This window comes from Mastomys coucha, unplaced genomic scaffold (genome assembly GCF_008632895.1).
Source record: "Mastomys coucha isolate ucsf_1 unplaced genomic scaffold, UCSF_Mcou_1 pScaffold6, whole genome shotgun sequence".
NCBI classification, from domain to species: domain Eukaryota; kingdom Metazoa; phylum Chordata; class Mammalia; order Rodentia; family Muridae; genus Mastomys; species Mastomys coucha.
The window spans coordinates 129,985,999-130,004,152 of NW_022196912.1; the positions used below are offsets into that span (position 1 = coordinate 129,985,999).

Sequence of the window (18,154 nt, forward strand, 5' to 3'; positions counted from 1 at the left end):
CAGGCCAGGAGGCAGGACTACCCAGTCACTGAAGCCATGAAAGCCCGCCTTATGCTTTAGATCTCTGTTTTCTCCACACCCAGTAGTCATGCCTCCCTTTTCAGGTGGTGTGTAATATTACAGAGGGTCATGCCTCAGAATTTCTCTGGTACAGGACCTGAGAAGCCCAGAACGCTGGGCACTTTCCCCAGATACCAGCCACTTAGTACATAGGTTGTGAAACTCCTCTCAGGCTTCAGAAGAATGGGTCTGGGCCAGAGTTGAGGCCAAGGAAGCATTTGTCCAGCAACCCAGGGTCAAGTTCTATGCTGGTCCTCACTGCACAGGCTGTGGGAACCACACACTTTAGCCCTCTGCAATTGACCTTGGCTCATTAGAGCTACAGGGAAGGTAACTGCAGTGATCAGTCACCCTGACCCTCAATGGGGAAGTGCTTGCTAATTGGCCAGCTGGCAAGACAAATGAGCTGAGACACATGGCAGGGATACGTGAAAGGGCCACTGGGTATTCAGTCACAATGTTGGTCCAGTGGAGCATGGAGGCAAAGTGTATTGTTTGAGCTGAAAGACTAAAGAAAGGGATTGAGAGACACTGCTTCCAGAGGATGGAGTTCAATCCCCAGCACCCACACAGCAACTTGCAACCATCTGTAAACTCCAGTTCTGGGAATCTGATGCCCTCTTCTGGCCTCCATGGGCACTGCACACATGTGACACATAAACACGCATGCTGGAAAAACACCTATATACAAAAATAAATAATTTTTTAAAAGTGTGAAGAAAAAAATAGAACAAAAATGGTTTCTATTCCAGGTTGGCAATAAGTGCACCCCATAAAGCCATGCTGACTCAAAATTGAATACTAGGATATATCAGCTACTGGATACTTCCCCTGTGATGGGGTACTCAAGTGGTCCAGTAAGCATGACCACTGTGGGAAGCCATGTTCTACATGGTCTTTCCCACACAAGTTGGCCTCAGACATTCCTTTATGTTCTGTACCTTCATGCTAGGTTATAAAAACAAGACCCCTTGGAATTGCTGTCCCTTCACAGGTCAAGGACTCAAGTTTCAAGGAGACTCACATGGGAAAAGAACGTTTCCACCAGATAACAGGCTGTGACCTTACTGGGCTGTGTTACCCCCCAGTGGATCACCCACAATGACAGGCAGTCACTAGCAGAAGAACCAAGCACCTACAATCACAGTGAAGCCACAAAGTAAAGGAGGCAGGTTGCCACCCAAGGCCATGCTCGGAAAGCCCAGCCTCTTGTATGGCTAGACTTTGAAGTTCTTGTTACTATCATTCTTCTGTCTCTATTTTATTTGAAGGTTCCCTCTAGAATATTTTATTTTTGACCAACATGTTAATTGTACATATGCATTGGGTTCAGCATGATATTTCAGCATGTGCACATAGTGAGTGCTGATTATCAAATCCATTTTCCCTCATCTGTCCTCCTCCAACATCTGGTCCCTACTGCTCTCCACATTCAGTGTGAGAGGGCAGAGCCTCCGTGCAGGAATGGAGAAAGCATGACAGTAATACACAGTGGATCACTGACCATGTGAACTGGTGGGGCAGGAAAGCACTGCACAGAGGAAAATAAGCCAGATACAGAAACACGAGCATCATGCATATTCTCATGCAGAAGAAAGCAACTTTTAAAAATTCAAAGTTTCTTGGGGCTGGTGAGATGGCTCAGTGGATACAGAGACCTACTACTATCAAGACTGACAACCTGAGTTCAATCCTAGAACCCAACTAGAAGAAGGTGAGACCAACTTCTGCAGTCCATCACCTTCTGGCCTCTAAGGGGCGCTGTAGCATGTATGCACCCACACAGCCATGTATACTAAATAAGTAAATAAAAATGTAATAAAATTTACAAATCTCTGCTGGGCATGGTTATGCATACCTCTAATCCTAGCACTCAAAAGACAGAGGCAGGAGAATCTCTGAGATTTAGGCATCCTGGTCTATGTATGGAGTTCCAGGACTACACAGTGATACCCTGTCTTTAACTAATTAATAAATTAATTTTTAGTTTTTAGCTTTTCACAAGTGTTTTAAAAGCAGAACCACTGTAGAGTAGAGCTATAGCCGCCCTGGAAATATCCCTAGAGGAGTCTACAGAAGCATGCAAAGAGAACCTACGCAGCCATGTTTATTATTGTGCTGCTCAGAGTAGCCAAGTTACAGAGCCAGTCTATGCGCACATCCAACAGGTAAAGAAATGTGATTCCAATGTAGTGTGGAGTATTAACCAGCTATAAGGAGGGATTGAATCTATGCTATCTGTGGGAACCAGATATCATCATGAAAAACATGTCCCACTCAGAACAAAGACTTTGTGCTTCTCATATGCAGAACCTAAACTTTGGAAAAGACATAAGTATGCACAAAATAGGGGGACTGATTTGGGAGAACAGAGGTCTAGTGGGAAGGGAGGGAGAAGAAAAAGAGAACAAGATCAAGAGATGTTAAGACAGACAGACAGACAAATAGGCAGGCAGGCAAGCAGGCAGACAGAAGGAAAGCTATGAACCCTATAACTTTCCATAATTTTAAACACTAGTGCTTTCTATAGGATTCCAAGTTTGAGGGCTGTTGAGGTGGCTCAGTGGTAAGAGTGTCTGCTGCACAACTCTCTCTGTTCAGATTCCATCCCTAACATAAAAAAAAGCTAGACATGGCTATGCGTATGCCTGTAACCCCATGCCTATGGGGGAGAAAGGAGGGTGGCCCGAGATTGGTGGTCACTGAGAGGCCTCATTTTAAAATAACAAGGCAAAGAGAGGCAGAACAGGACACCCGACAACTTCCTCTGGCCTCTGCACAGGGGCACAAACCCCAATACATACACTACACTCACACACACAAAGTTAGGTGGTGGCATATACTTAAAACCCCAGTACTTGCAGACTGAGGCAGGAGAATTACCAGCTTGGAACAAACTGCGTTAAGCAGTAAGACTCTGCCTTAAGAACCCAGAAGTTAAAAAACAATACAAAACAAAACAAAACAGCAAAGATTTCAGTTAGTTTTGGAGGAGCTCAGGGAATGGTCCTGGTGCTCCAGGGTCCCTTCACAGCAGCAGCTCTGGAAGATGGGTGAGTAGAGGCTAATCGGGTGCAGGCTGCCTGGCTAATGAACTGGTAACTGCCACCAGTATGGCTCACGCTCTTCTAAAGAGATGCACATGGTGTAAGTTGTTCACGTGAAGTCAGAGCTCTAACAGAACTTTGTGGACAAGGACAGCCACTAAAGTGACCCTTTGAGACCATCCTAATGCCACTGAACTGTAAGAGTGGGGGGACTTGCCTTCTGGAGAAAGCCTCACTTAAGAGTGAAGTGCAGACTCGAGTTTATGATATTCCCATACCGTGCCTGCCTTCTGTGGGGAGATGTTTCCACACAACTGGCCTCGTGAGGAGCTAAGAACCTTACTGCATCCTAAGATTCACTTGTGAGTCAACAAAGCATCATGGCAGGGAAGTGGGGGTGGTGTGGGTGTGTATGCAGAGGGGCAGTCATGAGAAAATATCAGTTGATTGCTTGTTCACTCCATTGGTATCAAGAGCTGGGAGCCTCCAGGGCAGGAGCATGTGCAAAACAGAGTGAGTCTGTTTATCTCCGTTGGGCCCATAGGAGCGTGTGCAAAACAGAGTGAGTCTATCCATCTCTGTTGGGCCCACAGGGCTTAGTGAAGGAGAGCAACCTGAGTGTGGACACTTTAAAACTACTTCTATGCTCACAGTGAGGATAAAGTGGGACAGAGGCCTGCATACCCCTACTCTTCACTATGACTAGCTTCTTTGAGTCATTGTGTAGTACAATCCCTAGAAACCCACCAAGCAAGACCCAAGGCTGGGCTCATTTCACAGATGAAGACAATAAAAGCCAGAGCTGATGTAAAAATCACAAAGCACATAGAGTTCCAATGGCTTTTCATCACTGAGAACAGAAGCCAGCCCCTGAGCACCAGCAAAGCACAGGGGTCTGCTGAGAGTCACTGGGTCATGTGACTCTCGTGGACTTCAGATGGAGAAGCCAAAGGTCTAGAGGTACAAAGCAGCCTGTGTCCATACTGTAGATGACCAGAGGCCAGCACAGGATAGGAGCTTCCAGAGCAGCCATGGGTCTAGGAGAAGGATGTCAGCTTAGGGTATGAGGCTGGGCATGGGATGTTGGGTCAGGCTTAGTATGGAACCAGGTTCAAGATGCAGAATTGTGCTCAGGGTACAGTGACTCAGCTCAGGATTTGCACCCAGGCATGAGGTATAGTCACAGGTATAGAGCATAGAGTCTTTCTTCAGCCTGGCCCTGTTGGACTCAGACCACTGACAGTGGTCTTCTACCTGCTCATGTTTGCCTAAATGGTAAATCTGGGCTGGGAACCAGGAGCTGGTCATTTAGACACAGTAACACACACAAGCCCTTACTGTGAGCCTGTGTGGCCAATGTGGCATGCACCCCACCAATTCCTTCTGGATGGAGGGCATACTCTGAATAAGAGTGAGCACTGGCCTTCAAACTCATACATGAACCACAGAGCTAAGATAGAATGGCTATTTATTAATAATCAGATCGTTCGTTCCTTTCTCTTCTCTCAATGTTCAGTTACTCGTCTACAGGAGATGCCATCCCAGAAGAGGCAAAAATCAATTCTCTAGGACAAAGTTTAAGGACAAAAACCAAACACACACACAAAGGTCTTGCCAGAGTTTAAGCTGCCATATAAGTGCACATCTGGTATCTCAAACACACACACTTCTACGTGCAAGACTGTGAATTACACTGGCTCAGAGCAGGGCTGCTCTGGTGCAGACGCCCACTTCCCAGGTTTCAGTGAAAAGAACATTCTGGAAGGCGAGTGGGAGGCTGTGCTGGGTCTTGGGCTTCAGATCCCAGTCTGCTAGGACTGAAGCTTAAGGTAGGAATTAAGTTCTGTGGTCCTGGACACCAGAAGTCCATGGTGAGAGTGGCAGGCTGCTTTCTCCCAAGGCTTGTCCTTGGCATCAAGTCACAGCTCGTGCTGTGTCTTTCTCCCCCACACCCTAGGCAAGCTGAGCCCTCCCTCGCTTGTCATCTACCACAGGTGCTGGTGACAGGATGTTCTCTGGCTGCAGGGTAAGCTGTGATAAATCCCATGCTTTCCAGAGGAGAGCCAAGCCACTCATCCCGTGTCATTCGGGTGCTGACACCTGGATGAAGAGCCTGCAGCATTCATTAAGGTCCTAAGGCAGTTCAGGAAGCTCATTTGCTTCAAGCCAAGCTCAAGTTGTAGTGAATCCTAGCCAGTGCTCATAGAGGAGCACGGAACCCAGAGTGTGTGGGGGAAGGATGCTGTAGGCAATTGCTGCCAGCCCCACAGGCTGCAGGAGCCCCATTAGCAAAGCCGTCCTATGCTGCCACCCACACTTCCCATGAGCTACCTTTTTGAGTCTCCTGCTGCTATGGTGGAGAATACTTTTGGACCCTCCTAAGAAGTAACCTTCTGGCCCCTCGTGGTCAGGGCTGTGATGCCAGCTCTTTGTGGGTGGCATGGGTGCAATATAGGCAGAGTATTGGTTGGACTTTTCTTTACTTAGGGGTTATCTTGTGGTTTGGATGGGTAAAAGTGGGACTCTTTTCATTATTAAAAAAAAATCTGAACATCTAATTGGCTATATAAAGCATTGGGGTTGTGGGTACTCAACTTCCCTGCCTTCTGGATTTCTATTCTCATCTCTCCTGCTTTGTATCTGGCTACTTAAAGAAAAAACGTCATGGGCCAGTTTCAACCAGACCCTAGTGAGCCACACAGCAGAGCCCTGCTATGGCTAATGCAATCACCCACTAGATGCTTGCTGAGGTAGACTTTCGTCTCCTGAGGGTGGGGACACATAAAGAATCTGTGGAAGATGTGTGAGGAAGAAGAGTGCAGCTGCCCCAGGTGGATCCTGACCGGCGTCTGGGGTGATGCGTGTGGATCTGGCACCTCTGACCAAAAGCTCTTCTTTATTGTTGCTTTAAAGGTTATCTCCTCTTCTTACTATTTCCACTCTTTATAGACCTTGTAGTGAATGAAGTGAGTAAAACAGAATAAATAAACGTCCTATTAGTATTCACTGAGTGAAGTTAAAAAAAAATCAACACACTAAGGCTGGAACCAGCAGCTTCACAAATGACACTCACAGGGGAAGCTGGGAAACCCGCGTCTGAAACAGGACTCAAAGGTGTCACTCATCCAGTGCTTTCTGAGTGCTGGTGACAGAGATGCCTGCAAGCCGACTGGGCCATGCTACATAGATCTGGCAGGTGAGCCAAGGCCAGAGATATGTGCTGGGCCCACTTGGTGCCTCCCTACCCGTGGCTCAGAGGCACACTGGGCTGGGTTGAAAAACAGCTGTGCTATTCCAATGGAGTCACCTGGCTGATCATATACTTAGATAAAAATTAATGTGATTTATAAAATATACGTGTTGAGGTTCTATCAAACCAAACAGCTCCGCTAACATCATCAATGAGTGTAGCTGCCCAGGGTTTGCCACCTCTGTGTGCCCAGTGCTGCTCTGAATGAAAATGACCTGGTGTCATGCTCCTTGGGAAGCTTACCCTTAGTTTAGGGTGAAGAGCTAGAGAAATCTAAGCTAGAGCCAAGTGCTTCAGTGAGCTTCACTGGGAGACCTGGCCCTTCATGGGGGAACTTTGGTGGATGGTGACACAAGGTCTTTGTTCCTCAGAAGCAACCCTGTGGGACAGGGAGGAAACCCTAGCAGTGGCTCCAGCCTCACAGGACACTCAGGGCTATTTGTAATTAGAAGACTTGCAAAAGAAACAGGCCACTGAATGGGAGCATATGGGTCTATGACCCCATCCACATGAATTACTCTGGTCACCGAATCAAAAGGCCTGCATTCCCTTCCTCAAAGATCCTGTCTGTTTGCTAGAAGACAAGAACATTAGGAGATAGCATCCACTGAAGGACAGGGCCCCAGTCACAGTCCACAGATGGTGTCCTCTCCTGGAGCAAGAAAGCACTGCACAGAGAAGATGGTGGCACAAGGCCACTGTGACATAGGGTGTCATTAAATGTCATGGTCTTCACATCTCCCATCTATGAAACAAGACCAATGATGGTTCCGCCCCTCCAACTCCTCCCCTCCCATGTCTCCCCCAGACTCCCACTTTTCCTTCCCCACTTCACACGTTTTGTCTGGAAACCCACTGAGTCCTCTAGCTCTGCCTGTAAGGGCATAAATGCAGGACTATCTATTTAAAGCATGGTCTCTCCTAGATCACATTCTCAAGTTCCTCACCATCAATTGCTAATTCTCCTCAGCTCAGGGTGGGGCTTCATGGGCCCCTCCACTATCCATGCAGGGAATGTGGCTGATTTGCTCTCTGCTGGCTTTCTGCTGTGAGTTCCTATGCTCAATGGGCCGTGTCATGCCTGGCAAATACCATTTCCCTGCAGGTGCCCACTACCTCTGACTCTTACGATCTTCACGCTCTCTCTTCCAGGATGATTCCCAAGCCTTGGTCTTATAGATTTTCTATGTAAAGCTGAGCACTTCACAGTCTCTTATTCTTTGTTGACTATACTGTGGGTCTCTGTCATCTACTGCAAAAGGAGACCTCTCTGATGAGGGTTGAGAGATTGGTATAATCCATGGGTATAAAGGTAAGAACTTAGGGGTAGTTTATTAGAACTTTATTTGTTTTCTCTCTCCAAACCTACTGTGATCTCTGAATCTAAGAATTCTTGCCTTCTGTTAATTCTCTTTGTTTTTCTATAGAAGAGTTGAATCTAGGATTCTATATGTGTAAATAAGTACTCTGCCACTGAGCTAATATTCTCATCCCACCATTTATGGTTTAAAATTGGTTATCTTGTCATTCTCTCTTGAAGTAGAAGTATATTGGGTGTTCCTATCTCTTCAATCTCTTTCATATCTTCACTCTTTATCTCTGTCTTGTGTTCACAGGAACTTCCCTAAATCTGTCCTCCAGCACATGAGACCTCTCTTCAGCAGTATCTACAATCTAACCCACCCACTGTACAGTTTCAAGGAGTATATTTTTGCTTGTAGCTGTTCATTTCATTTTCACACCTGCTTGGTGTGATCTCTAGTGTTTCTACTTTCAATACCTTTGAGGGGACAAGCAAATACATTGTGTGATTGTTCTTCCCAAGTACCCAAGGCCTCCCTTCTCTGGCCTGTTTGCTTCCGTGCCTGGAACAGTTCTTGTCTTGCCATGTTTAGACTCATAGCTCCTTAGAGTGGGCTTGGACCTCAGGATATTTTTTTTGTGACCTTGTGCTAAAGTTACCACGTTGTCAGGGTTAGTGTATGTGTGTTTGTCAAACACTGTAGACTGTCCTGAAGCCAGGGCCATTTTCTCATTGATGTTCACCTGAGCATACCAGATGCCTCAGATGTGGTTGATTTGAACCTTAATTGTAGATAAGGCTCGTGGTTTAAATGTTTCAGAACATTGCTGTTTCCATAGGAACAGACATGCTGTGTATCTCTTCACTGAGCATGCAGGCCTCACAGGGTTCTAGCTTATATGGAGTCTCATATCCCTTCCCTGCCTCCTGTGGGGTTTTGTTTTGTTGTTGTTGTTTGTGGTGGTGGTTATTTGTAGTGGTGGCAGGTGTGTGAGTATGTATGTGTGTGTGTGTGTGTGTGTGTGTGTGTGTGTGTGTGTGTGTGTGTGTGTATTGTGTTGGTCTGCCCCTCTCTCAAGGATTTGGATACCACCTCTTTCCTCTTCATATTGTATTCCTGGACATGGCCCTTAGTTTTATAAATGGTCGGCTACCATTTTTCCATTATCTGTAGGGTTTTGAGATGTCTTGTAAAGAAAGACACCTGAGGCTTTTTTTGGTTTTTATGTTACTAGAAACATTGTGTGCAGATTAATCACAGGGTGCAGTGATGTGCTCTTCTGCATGGGATCTCACATCCTACTGACTCTTGCATCTAAAAACTACCCTCATGCTTCTAGTCACCTTATGTCCTTAAAGAAGCCAGGCAGGCAGCGCAGGTGACATGACACAAGTCTTTAATCCCTGCACTTTGGAGACATAGGTATGAATATCTGTGTGAGTTCAAGGCCAGCCTACTCTACATAGAGAATCCAGGCCAGCCAAGGCTACATACAAGATCTTGTATTTTAAAAAGAAGAAGAAGAAAGAGAGGAGGAGCAACAGCTCAGGTGGCAGGTGAGCACGGGAGGAAATTGCATAGCACTAGCCTGGGAGATATCCAGGTGGCATAGGCAGGAGGCCACTGGCGGTCACTCTCACTTCACCTGTCAAGCCTGGTAAATATGTGGCTTGGGCACTTCACAACATGACTGGCATTGAGCTGGAAAAAGATGAAGAATCCGTGATGGTCTTCACTTTCAATTTCACTGTAAAATGTGAACATTCATGCTGTCAGATACTCTGTTGGCCATTGTTAAGGTACCGTCTCTGGAATAACCAGAAGAAACTGTGTGTGGTGGGGGCCTTCTGGGTTGCAGACTAACTTGACTTACTTCACAGACATTTTAGTCATTTTGCTTTTCTAGAAAGGTCTGGGGAGGTGGAGGAGACAGCTAGACCCCAGGGCTCATGTCTTCTGCCTGCTGGAGAATTGAGCACAGGGTTTGGGTTTTGTGTAATGTTGTCTTACTGGTTCTGAGTCAGTTTCTTTGGTTGTGTGTTATTTCTCACAAGCATATAGCCTGTTAGCTTTAGGAAGATAAAAATCAAAGCTCTCTGCTTCCAGTGGACACATTCAGAATCTCTGCAAATATTCTCTAACGTGTTAGAGAATCCAGTATCCTAACTGTTAGTGAAACAAAGTCCCTGCCTGTGTCACTGTCCTAGGTAACCTTGCAGCGCTTGCTGGAATTCTTTATTCTTCCTAAAAACTTCATCAGAAAATCGTAATGACTACATCACTGGCAAAGAATATAAAAGGCTGCTGCTAAGAAAAGCCCGCTGCTTTGTAAAGGCAAGGCTGCTGTGCGTTGCTAAGCAACCATCCCTCCTCTTTCTGCTTCCCAAAGGTTTCCCTGCTCTAACCACTGTCGTCATCCAGGAGCAGAAATGTCTCCACTGGGCCTTCGTGCGCTGGGTTGGGAAATAGGAAAGCTTTGGGTCTTTGAGGACAGCAGCTCCTGGTGTTGTGACTTAGAAGCAGCTGTTTGAATTTTGTAGACCATCCAGTTGGTGTGAGGTGGGTAGAGGGCTGGTTTAAACAGATGAATTTTCTGTAACTCTGCATTCAGAAATATTCCACAGCAGGGGTCCAGGAGGAAGCTCTTAAAGGCACCAATACTGCCTGACTCTCCAAATGTCGGCATGGCATGGGTGTGGGCGTCAGTCACCACAGTGGTACTCTATGAGGCCCCAGCATATAGACAGCAGTGGGGATTGTTTCCTGTGGAAACTGTTTTTTCCCCAGAGAATCTGTTTCCTTGCTAAAAGGGTGGACTTGGTTATCAGAAGTGCACTTCATGGGTGCTTTGTAAACCCTATCCCTTGCCTTTCCCCCTTAACCCTTTGCCACACAGCATTGGTTTACTAATAGAATTTTTAAAAGATCTCATACCTTAAAGTACATTGTTTATGTCAAAGGGATATGCTGATGATTGGAATCAAATGGCTACTTTCTAATTTAGTAAGGAATATTCACCAGTCTGTGGTAATACAAATACATTGTAAAATAAAGATTTGCCATAAACCTTTTCATAAGTCCTTGTGTGCTATAAATAGCAAACAAAACCAGCTTTATCCAGCTTGCCTTTTGTAGTTCTCTTCTGAGTTTAGACTTTGCCAAAGCCTGAGAAGGTAGTATCTTTCTCCATAAAGGGTAGTATTGGTGTCTGCTAATCCATCTGCAGTTAAACTTTGATTATCCAAACAGAATGAGCAGATTTGGTTGTTCTGAGAGAGGTTTGGGGAGTAAGAAAAGAGCATGGGTCTGTGCAGACAGACTGAGAGAGGTTTGGGGAGTAAGAAAAGAGCATGGGTCTGTGTAGACGGACTGAGAGAGGTTTGGGGAATAAGAAAAGAGCGTGGGTCTGTGCAGACGGACTGAGTTTTCCTTTTTTGTCTTCCTCGTAATTTCTTTTAAAATTCTCAGTGTTTTCAATGTGTGGAGATAACTACGTCTTTGGTCCAGTGCAGTAGCTTGGTGGTAATTATTTATTTGACAAATGGCTATTTCAGGACTTTCAAAAAGCAGAAGTCAGTAAAAATATAAAATTGGATTAGAATTCCTTTAGACTTGTTTTTAATCAGAGTAGCTGCAGACTGGCATTAAAAGCTACCACTTTGTCAACTGTATTGTTTTTTTGTTGTTGTTTTTTCCTTTTAAACTGTCTGTATACCAAAATTATAAGGAGAGAAACATACAAAGGATATGTGGTAAAGGCAGGCAGTCTGGGAAAATAGCATTCCTTTCATTAGCGTATTTCCCTTATTAACTGTGTAATTAATTGTACATAGCTAAGGGAAGCCATGGAAATTGAGTTTCGAGATGTATCAAAGCTGACTTTGGCTTCACACTTCCATACAATTTATCATTAATGAGGCCCGAGACGGAGGCCTGCAATCTATAATTATTACTTACATTTGAATGACAAGCAAAGAATTTTATCAGCAGAGTTTTAAATGAAAAGGGATTAGCAGTTAGTGCTGAAAATTGTTAATCTTTTTTTATGAAAATAATTTTGGAGAATATATTTTAGTGCAAAGAGAAGCTCAGGGGAAGCGTTCCCCATTAAAATGGCCATTTTCTGATACTCGATGTGAATTTGTCTACATTTGACAGCAGGGTGCAAATATTTTTGAGAGTGAATGAATATTTTATGGGGTAAAGATCTACTCATGCATTCTGGGAATGGATTATGCAATATTCCCACATACCCTGGCTAGGGTGAGTCTATATGCCAGCCAGAGGAAAAGGCTGAGGCTGAAAAACATTAACAGATGTGCAGATATTTTAAAAGAAATGGACATTTAATTGTTTAATATCACAGATATCTGCCTTTATCCCTTTCTCGTGGCTCATTGGATTGTAGATAATAAACAGTAAATACTGCTAGCAAAGACTTTTTGTGAGAAGCTGGAACCTATTGTCTGACCCACCGCCAAACAACTTTTGCATCTCCCTCTCCAGAATAGACTAGTCCAGGTAGGACTTCAGGAAGGTTTCTGAACCGTGTGATCAGCATTTGACCACACTAAATCAGAATCCCGGGAGCTATCTCTGATTCCTGGGACTGGAAGGAGCCTGATCCTTTGTTATTCAGCAGGTATTTATTGATTGCACAGAAAGTGCCAGGTCCCGTGCCAGGCAGTCTCCCACAAAGGAGAGAGACTTATCTTATAAGAGCCCTAAAATGCCATCCATTGTTCATTGTTGAATCAGGGGTGCTGACTAAGGACTACATCTGTAACCCAGTGTGGGCAGAGACTCATGAGTGAGAGAGAAATGGGGTGCTTAGCTTTCCAAAGCTCAGGAGGTCTTTAGTGGCCAGTCCCCCAGGTAAATCCACACATATTAGACTTACCTGCTTAGAGGTGAATTGACAGGCTAGGTTGTTGCACATCTGGAATTCTGCTAAGCTCTTTAGGAAGTTCTGTGTCACCTCACAGTTAGGCACCCAAGGGGGATGATAGATGCCACAGTATGATGTGCACATGTGATGTTTTCCCCAATCTGCTATCCCAGTCTGAATAGATCTCACTGGATGGATCCTCTCAGCCTCCTGTGTATGAATCTTTCATAAAATATTCTATGTCCTCTGGCAGCACTACAGAGATAATTTAATGACGGGAACCCAGGTGGTCCGTGGAGCAGTGCGTCCCCACACTCCAGGAAGGGAGTCCTCTTGCCAGGACTGTGTCTGTTGTGGGGTGTCATGCATTGTGAAGCCTGCTGGAGTTAAGTTCTATACGTGCTTCAAGAATCACCTTATCTGTGGACAGGCATATCCAGTGCTCCGTGTCGCCAGGCCCTCGATGGAGTCACTGGCGTTAATTTTTGGTGCCATTTCGAGTTCACTTACCTCTGATGAGGTTTCCCACAGCTCCAGAGAGCTGTTAACTAACCCACTGGCCTATGTAACAAAAGCCTGAAGGCTTATAGAAACTTCAAGGTCATTGATGAAATTTTTTTATGATTCTTTTTTTCCCCTCAGACTTCGATCTCATTTCATCGAGGCCTTGTTAGATCAAATCAAAAGAACTGTTTCTTTCTGGCCTAGAGTTTAAACAACTCAAGTGTTTTGTTTGCAACATAATGCTTGCTGAAATTTGAAGAAACAAAGAAGGTAAGGCAGCACAGAATGGGTTAAATGGATCTAGATCTTCTACTGCTCTGCACCAGGGCTCACAGCACACCTGCCCATCTCTCTGCTCTTCTCATGCAGAGCTCAACCAGTGCAGTGGGATCCAAGAAGCAGCAGGAGTCCCGGCTTATGTAATCAGTCAGCCCTGTGCAGAACGACCTTTCAGAAACTCTGTCATCCGATGCCTCTGTTACTGCAGATGCAATGGCTTCCCCCTCGTTCTTAAAATAAACTTCTGGCTCCTTGCCACAGCCAAGCTTCTGAATGACCAGGCTGGCAGCTCCACTCTGCCTCTCTCTCCCTTCCAGCCATCTCCTCTCCTGAACGTTCCAAACCCTTTCTCACTTTTGTCTCCCACCCCCATAAGACTCCAACCCTTACATTTCTAGGTCCTTCCTATTTAACCCAGAGCCACTCTAAGACCATAAACTGCCTATCCTAACTGAACCTGCACACCTTGAGTTTCTATCTTTGTCCCTTGGTAATCACGAGATACCATCTTGTTAATTACCTTTATCTGTGACCTGGGACTCTCCGCTAAGGGAATCTACTCCTCAGATCTGAGCTTTCACAAGCTGAGTGAGCATTGGGCCCCAGCAAAACCTGCAGTACTCAGATTCATAGGACCTAGCTGATCAAACTAGCTGGATAAGAGTAACTGACAGACAGTAGGAGGGCAGAGACAGCCAGAACAACCAACCTTAACTAGATACAGCTCCAGGGCTGCAGACCCAGGTTGCCAGACAAACCACCTTGCCCTGACTGTAAATATTAATAGTTGTGTACTCCATGAAAAGTGGTACAATACCCTTAATTATTCTCATTTTTTATTCATCACTATATTTTACCAATGTTCATATAACCTTGATTTTTTAAGATGTTAAATAAGATAATGAGATTCACAAAACTGTTCATTTAGACATCTTTGAACACCTTTGAGAACAACATCCTGATCGTAAAATCATGCAAGTATTGTCGTCCTCACCAAAGCAGCACCGAGCCCTATAGTCTTCATACTGAGACTTTGTGTGACCTATGACCCCATCCTGTGGCATACCATATATTATACCAAACTAAAGAATCCCAGAATGAGACAGACTCAGCTGTATGAAGGAATAAGCCTGCCCTTGTTTTGAGTGGGGAGTAAGGACAAAGTTAATTAATTCTTCAGGCTTATTAATCAGAACACTTCTGGGGAAGACAGGGCTCATTGGCATGTTCCATCTTGACTTTAGCTTTAACTATATGAAACTATGGCTTTGTTTTTCTGTGAATCTGCAACATAAAATCTAGTGGAAGCTGAAAAACCTACCAATTCTCCCTGTCTTTGGATACTGGGGGGGATCTTTCAGAGCTCTGCTGATTTCTGTGTGTTACCAAGGGGTAAAACTCAGAGGCAGGACCCTGGCCTAGCATAACAAAGTCCCCGGCTCCATCCCGGGCATCTCGTGACAAACAATAAAGCCCCAGAGTCTAGGTCAGCCCCTCAGGCCATCTGGACACCTAGAACTGTTTCATCTGTGGAACTTATAATTCTCTACTTCCTTCTGGGTTGGAAATATCAAAATCAACATTATGGAATAATGACAATGTATTATTCATAGTTTTATTTTCTAGTAGACTGAGTTCTATGCATTCAAGATTCAGCCACCATTCATGTTCTAACCCACCACTCTGCTGAGTTATCCTTTCATCTTTTGTCTCTCAAAGCAAGCGAAATGTGGCTATTTCAGTTTCTACTTGAAGCAAGGAGCAGGTCCACCTAGAAGCCACTCCTCACAGTACTTGGAAAGAGCCATGTATTTTCCTCTGGCGTCATTTGAGGCCAGGGAGTTCTTAGTACAGAAAAGACTTGGGGGATGGATGAGTCAGAATCTCGATATTTGGTCCATTCTCACTCTAGATGACAAGGCCAGTCCCACCACACCTGAATACATGAAAAGGATTAATTGAAAAGGATTTTAGCTGGGCGGTGGTGGCGCACGCCTTTAATCCCAGCACTTGGGAGGCAGAAGCAGGCGGATTTCTGAGTTCGAGGCCAGCCTGGTCTCCAGAGTGAGTTCCAGGACAGCCAGGGCTATACAGAGAAACCCTGTCTCGAAAAAACCCCCCAAAAAAAAAAAAAAAAAAAAAAAAAAAGGATTTTAAGTAAAACATAACTTAGCAGGGCCGGTGGCTTCAGACTGACACACACTGAACTTGCCATTTCATCCCTGTGCTGTTGCTGTCTCTTGCTGACGAAGCTTGATTTCTCTGCCTTGACCGAGAGTCAGCTGGGGACTTTCTCTGCACAGGTTTCAGTTTTGAGGTATTTCCACTGCACCAAGGATTTATGGTATTTTATCCCTACAGTTGGATTGGTTTTGATAAGAGGAAGGAGGTACATTTCTTAGCCACTTGAAAAAAAACACATTGAAAACAGTTTCCACGGGTCCCTGGCTGGAGCTGGCCGGCTTGAGAAACAAAGCGTTCAGAACACAAACTTGAAAATTACCCTAGTTCATGCTTATCTGTAAAGCCAGCTCTTAGCCACGTAGGAGGCTTCTGCTGACCAGCTTCATCTGCTCTGCCACTCCCTGGGTCACTAGGATAAGGGAAGCTTGGCATTTCTCTGTGGTTGCCTGGTTCTTAAAACCATTCCACGAAAGCAATCGCTAAGCTGCAGTCGGAAGAGAAAGCTCCCCAAAGGGCTTCTACTCCTCTCATTTCTTTTAATCCCATTCCTCCTTCTCTGGCTTTGTATGGAGAATCCAGAGACTGGATTTCACAATGGTGTGTCTGTTTTCATTCTCAGGATCCTGGCAAGGACATACCCTCATACTCTTAGGCCTCATGGGGTCCTGCATGTTGTAATGGGTACCTATATACACTCTTAAGTGCCCGCTGATGGAACTACAACAAGACAAGTGCCAGTCAACTATAAGACAACCTACCTCCATCCTGTCAAAAGTCAGAAGCAGCACATGCAGGCAGAACATGGATTCTGGGAATAAGAGGGTCAGGGAGGTCATCCATACCCTTGGTGCCTCTCTGCCTCTTCATTTGTATCATCCTTGGCTCCTGTTCCAAGCACATCTCTTCCCCTTTGTCCACTTGACTCTTTCCTTCCCTGGGTTTCCCATGTTGTTTTGAATCTCTAATTTTAAATATTTATCATGTCAGTTGCATTTTATTAAGAGACAATATTTAGAAAATGCTAGCTGCAGATCTACAGGTCACCAGCAAGCTTTACCTAAGCAAACATGTGCCACCCCCTAAGTCTTTATATCCACATACACGAGGCAAAGGCAAGTAAGTAGCCATGCCTGCTTTCTCCTACATTTGTTTGTATTCTTGCTGAACTTCAAATGTCTCACTTTTAGAATTCAGACACTTGACAACAATGTTTCCCTTTAAAGTATTAATGAAGACAGCTGACGGTGTTTATTTTTAAAGAAAAAAAAAAGGTCATCAGTTTCCCTCAAATGGCATCCAAGCAGCTTACTCCTTGTTTTCAAAAGCATTATTAGCCTCACTTGTGACTTTAAAAAAATCAAACCTCACAGTCTTGTCACCAGGTAGGAAAATGTAAATGGGTCGTATTCCACAAAAGGTCTGACTGTACCATCAGTAAATTAAAGGGCATTGTGCCATAATGGGCTCCAGGGTAAAAACAGGAAGGGCTAGAAGCAGAGCTTTCCTAGTGCTAATTGCTCCAAATCAAGCACTCCAAAACTCAGCTTTTAAAAAAGGCCTTCCCCTGAGGTGGGCGGACGCTTGCTTTTTTTTTTTGCAGCGTCACTATCCTTTGTGAGGAAGCTTCTACTTGTTCTCTCGGTGTGATCCCAGAGGCTTCGTTTAATGCTGGCATGGATGTTCTTTGTGTATCTTGACTAGTGAAATGATACAAGGTGGGTCCTGATGGGCTTATTTCTGAATACCCCCTGACCTTTTGAGTGCTTGTGTTATAAGGAATGAGTTTATTGTCATTATTGTACTTGATACTAATAACAAATCTTTTCTGGGTGTCTGCTTCTGTGATAGCGAGGGCAAAGAGCCACCAAGGTAGCACAGTTTCGATGACTTCTAATTGGGTCAGGCTCTGGCCAATCTCTTTAGGCTCCATCCAGTTGCTACACAGGGTCCCAACGTGACTGTCATGTGTGGGTTGGAAGCAGCACCAGGGATTCCTAGGCATGTACCTAAACTCACATGGTATCTGAAGGCCTCTTTGGCCAGTGCTCCAGCCGTCCTTGCTGAGAGTAAAATGCCCCAGGTCCAATGTCAAGGTTGGCTTGTTGTCTGTAGTCATATGATGCTTAATTGTAACAAAAACATGTCAATGTATCCTCAGGAAGTATCAACATGCAAGAGGGATGGATGTCCTTGCTCAAAGACTAACTAGCTTAGAAAACCTCCAAATCGTAAGCACCAGTTCCTTAAAGCTAGGGTGGGTCCTCCAAGGCTGGCTCCATCCAGCCTATCTGCTTCTACCCTTATCCTGTGCCTTCTCATTCTTCTGTATGCAAACACCAGCAGAGCACCTAGGGTGAGCTTTGATACTCTGAGGCACATTAGTTTAAGATTCCCCCAGAAACCAGGGACCTTAGTTCATCCAGTACCCAGTGTGGACTGCATCAGCACAGGACATATAGCTCCCAGATAAGTCCCTACCCTCATGGTATGCGTAGAGCAGGATGCCTGTCGTGTGCACACAGGATGGTTCCCCTCACATGCATTGAGAATAGCTCTTGTGAACATAAGGTGAAAAGGTCCCTGAAGAAACAATGCCTGTCTGGGGTTTGAACACAAAGGGGGTTAAGACCAGTAAAGT

The 18,154-nt window shown here is 45.0% G+C and overlaps 1 protein-coding gene and 1 long non-coding RNA gene across 3 annotated transcripts in view; one reads left to right on the top strand and one right to left on the bottom strand.

Moving 5' to 3' along the window:
* Positions 1-18,154, top strand: part of Ptprn2 (protein tyrosine phosphatase receptor type N2) — a 790,024-nt gene that overhangs the window by 700,032 nt on the left and 71,838 nt on the right. The window lies entirely within an intron of this gene.
* LOC116080321 lies at positions 5,985-7,662 on the bottom strand. The gene is made up of 2 exons (XR_004114394.1): positions 7,305-7,662; positions 5,985-6,058 (listed from the first exon to the last, which is right to left on the bottom strand). It is a non-coding gene; the product is annotated as an uncharacterized LOC116080321 (long non-coding RNA).